The sequence below is a fragment of the Arachis ipaensis genome, chromosome B03 (genome assembly GCF_000816755.2).
Source record: "Arachis ipaensis cultivar K30076 chromosome B03, Araip1.1, whole genome shotgun sequence".
Taxonomy (NCBI): domain Eukaryota; kingdom Viridiplantae; phylum Streptophyta; class Magnoliopsida; order Fabales; family Fabaceae; genus Arachis; species Arachis ipaensis.
The window spans coordinates 96,278,566-96,283,592 of record NC_029787.2 but is presented as its reverse complement, the minus strand read 5'-3'; positions in this window follow the sequence as shown (position 1 = coordinate 96,283,592).

Genomic DNA, 5,027 nt, shown 5'->3' with positions numbered 1-5,027 from the left:
CTTGACGGTTTAGAATTTCACAAATGAAATCTCGTTGAAGTATAGTTTCTAAACCAATCAATAATCCTTTCATGCAAAAATTTGTTTGTCACAAGTACAAACCCCTAAAATCTATAAACTGAAGTATTTAAACCTCGGGTCGTCTCTCAAAGGACTTGCAGGGTAGTGTTCTTGTTATTGGTTATGGACTTGTTTATTTTGGGGTTTTGGATGAGGATCATGAAAAGTAAATGGCAATGAAAATAAACTAGCTACTATAAAAGCTCTTGGCAAGATATAAGAACTAGAAATCCTATCCTAGTTATCCTTCTCAATTGTGATGAGAATTGTTCATTGCTCCCACTTAGTTAACCTCTAACCCTACTTAAAACTAAAGCTATCACTTCCTTCTTTTCCAGTTGTTATCCTCCCCCTTAGGCCTTGATCCTTTTTTTTTCTTTCTATCAGCAATTGGCGCCAAAAATGGGTTCAGAAACCCCTCAAAATCGCCAGGCACGTGTTTCCTTAATGAAGTCATGTGCAGACATCGACGCGTGCGCGCACGGTACGCGTGCGCGTCCCTGGCTGATTCCGCAATGTGCGCGCGAGCGCCTTGTGCGCGTACGCATGCTTGGCCGTAATCAATTCTTTGGCTTTTTGTGCTTCTCTCCACTTGCATGCTTCCTTCCTTGCTTCCTTTGATCCATGCCTGGCCTATTTCAATCCTGGAATTACTAGCAAACACATCAAGGCCTCTTATGGAATCAAGGAGAAATCAAAATTCATCAAAATAAGGCCTAAAAAGCATGTTTTTACACCTAAGCACAAATACGGGAGAGATAACAAAACCATGCTAATTCATAGGTTAAATGCGAGAAAAGGTCATCAAAATACTCTAAATTCAATACAAGATAAACCCTAAAATGGGGTTTATCACCAAACCTCCAAGAACTCCCTGATGATACAAAACAGAGTTTGTAGTCCAAGCCTCCTTTGTGAAAATCAATAAAACTCCCCCGGACAATAAACCTAAATTTGGTGTTAGGAGTGCTTCACTAAACAAGGAGGAAGCTTCTAAGAAGAAAGTGCCCAAGAGATGGCGAAACAAGAAGATTCTCACTGAAGATTTCTCGCTTGGGTTGAAAGTTGTGTTGACTCATCATCCATTGTTGCCTTATACAGTGAACAAAATCATCTCTCTTGAGCATATTGAGCTACACCATGAGGATATAGGGAGAAGATTCACAGTAAGAAGGGAGGAGTTAAAGCATTATGATAAACTTTCACCTTAACAACCATCAACTGTCAAGCTAGTGACGTTAACAAAGTACTTGTTGGGAGGCAACCCAATCTTTAGTATGCTTTGTTTTCAGTTTAGTTATTTTTCCTTTCTTAATTCGTAGTTATCTTTACTTTAATCTTTTTTTGGATCATGCAAATTGGTTAAAACAGAAACAGGGAGGCTTGGAGTAGAAAAAGGAATATTTGTAAAGCTGGAGTGCATTCTGGCATCCCGGTGTTTAGCGCCAGGACTTGGCGTTTAGCGCCTGGTGAGGGAAAAACTGGGAAGAAGTCACTAGCACCTCGGCGTTTAGCGCCGTCCAATGGCGTTTAGCTCCAGATGCACGCAAAACGAGGGAGCATCTACTGGACACCCTAGCGTTTAGTGCCACATCTGGGCATTTAGTACCGAGGTGTACAAAAAAACCCTAAGCTAGCGTTAGCGCCAGGTGTGCTGCAACGTCCCCTCCCCTTTTTGGTTTCAAATTTTGAATTCAAATTTCCTAACTCCTTCCCTTTTCCCAATGCCCTAACCCTTCTCTTTTTTCTCATTCCTTTATTTTTGTTCCTACCCTTAACCAACCTAACCCTCTCTTGCCCCCTATATTTTCTGTTCTTCCCCTTTTTCTCTGTTTTTTTTTTTTTTAACAAGAAAATCTTTAAGTTTGGTGTTGTCGAGTAAGCTCTTTATTTTTCTTTCATCAATAGCACCGCAAGCTCCTTTACCACAACAAGAATAACTCCCTCATTTCTCAAATGAGGCTGAATCAAGACAGTCATGACATTCTTCTCAATCAGATTATGGGTGAGCAAGAGAATCAGCACCTTGAGCTTCTTCGAGTGAGACAAGAGATAGGGAGGCTGAGAGGACCACAAGAAGCACAAAATGCCGAGGAGATGACCATAATGATCATTGAGGTGGTTGAGTTCTTTTCATGCTCGCTTTTTTGTTTCTTCCTTTATGATTATGATTATGTTTTCTGTTTCCTATTTATTTCCAATTATTTGCATGATTTCTATTTTTCTATCTTTCATTAGTTTTTAGCTATTTTTTTATTGATGGTTTTATTTTAATGATGTCTCATGTAATGTCTTCAAGTAGTATTTAAAAAAAAGGCAAAAAAAGAAAGAGAAAAGTTGTGTTATTATATTAGAAGTTGAGTTTATTTTTATAATTGTCTTGTCATATTACATGTGATGGTATATATACTTGTGATTATGATTACATAGAGAGAATAATATATGAATTACCTTGGAAAAGAGGAATGTTGATTCTTGAGGAACAAGGACTTAGAGATGTGTAATGAAACCTCCAAAAATGAACAAGAGGTTGATCCTTGGACCAAAATAATTGGCAAGAAAAAGAAAAAAAGAGAACAGAAAAAGCAAAAAAAAAAAAAAAGAAAAAACTGATGAAGAGATCAAAAGAAAATCAAGTTGCAAAGCTCTGAGCATCAATGGTTGAGACCCAATTATGTGTCTGTGGTGTCTATTGTCCAAGGGACAGCTTGAGTGATTAGATTCGAAAGATGCTTCATCACCGGATAACTTAGACCAAATGGTCTGGGATTATCGATTGACAACCTGTTACACAAGTCACCTTGAAACAAGACATTTAGCAGTCCAAAGAGACTCTGGGCATCAATATTTGGGATTATAGTTTCAGCTATATGCTTGTGGTGCAACCGTATCAAAGAGAGGTTTGAGTAACTAGATCGTCGGAGTATACCTTTTTGGCAAGGTGGCGCTAAATGGCACATCACTGGAATTTAGCACCGGATCACACGAACTCCCCATTCTTCTTGGGATAGGTGGCGCTAAATGCTACGTCCTCGGCATTTAGCGCTAGGTCTTTGGAAAGCATACATAACCTTGTAGGATAGGTGTCACCGGCGTTTAGTTCCAGTAGGGAGATTTGGAGTGATCCCCACGTCTATGCGCAGATCAACACGGAAGAATCAATTGAATTCAAATCAAGTTTTAAAATAGAAAAAGACAATGTTAGCTTTTAATTTAAGTCTTGTATCAATTAGGATTAGGACTATAAATAGGGAAGATTAGAAGCCCTGCAGGCTCTTTTTCTCTTCTCTACTTCGGCACTTTACAATTTACATTTTTACACTTGAGGATTTTCTCTGCACCATGAGCCACTAAACCTTCATTGTTAAGGTTAGGAGCTCTATTTATTTTGATGTATTAATAACTATTTATTTTTCTACTCTTAATTAATGCATTGATTTCTGTTTAAGAATTGGTTTCGTTCTTCATCATAAGGATTAGAGCATATTGGAAAATAACCCTAATCTAAATTGAATTCCTTTGAATCTTGAAAAAGTTAAATCACTGGAATTAAAGCTTGAAACCCTTTTCTCACAATTTTTCAATTATCTAGAATTAATGTGATACATGATATATAATCAGATTATTTTTGGGTTCATAGAGATTGTGTGGCTTATAAATCAGAATTTGAACTTAATCTTTTATCACAATTGATTGATCAAGGAATTGACGATTGGTTAGGTTAGAAGAGATTGAATTGTCAAGGAATTAGAATTCAATCACCTAGGGTTTGTCATGAACTAAATCTTTGTACAATCAAGGTAGTTGACAATGATTGTTAATCTGGAAATTTAATCATCTCCAAAGCGTTAACTCTCTTCTCATATTATTTTCTCACATGTTTGTTGTTTGCATTCTTCAATTCACTGTTTTTTATGCTATTTGATATTCAAAAATCTTAATTTCACTTGTCTAATTAGAATAATTAGTCAATCATTGCTTGTTTAGTCCGTTAATCCTTGTGGGATCGATACTCACTCACCATGAACTTATTATTTGATACGACTCGGTGCACTTGCCGGTAGTTTGTGGTAAAACTCCGCATCAGGGTATAAGGATAATTTTAGAATTTTGGATAATTTTTTAGTGTTCGAATAGTTTTGTCTACCGAAATTCACTTTTTATGATTACAAGTTAGTTTTAGTTTTTTTTATAGTCAAATTTATCAATGTTGATCTAGTCACTATAACTCAATGTTGCAACTTATAATTTGGAGATTTGGTCATCAAAAGAATGTCAGGGCTTTCATGAGTTATAATGTTGTTGTGCATAATTCGACCTATACCTATAACTTGGCAACTTCTACTTATAACTCGAAGAGCAATCAAACAAAGAGACAGAATCATTCAAATGAAACAGAAAAATAACCTCCTTACACATCACCTCTTAATAACTTAGGAAAGAAGTTGAAACAGATGTTGAAACTTCAAACATAATTGCATTGTGATTCACAACAATCGAAGATATTCAAAAATAATTATATCTTTAAAAGTAAGTCTATATGAAGTAAAAGGTAAAATGCATCTGAAAGTTTAATACTCATTTAAGTCATTATTATTCTCTTTTTTAGATTATTAATGACTTGAGTGTCAAAATATTTTTTTGTAAATACTCATTTCGTTTAATATTTTTTAAAATCTAACGTATATCTCAACCTATAAAAAAGATAGGACAAAGATAGGACGATATCTCTCTTTTTATAATGAGCTATGCATCAAACACTCTTTATAAACAAGAACAAATAATATAATGTTTCATGTTCAATTCGATTTTGATATTTTAATAAAAAAGCAATGACTATGTTCTCAACAAGTTAAAGTGTTAATCACAGAAGAATTTGAATATGTAGTCAATGATATGATTGATAATAAGAATATGTTATTACTAGTGAATACTAGAATATTTTTAACACATGAACATTTTTTTAG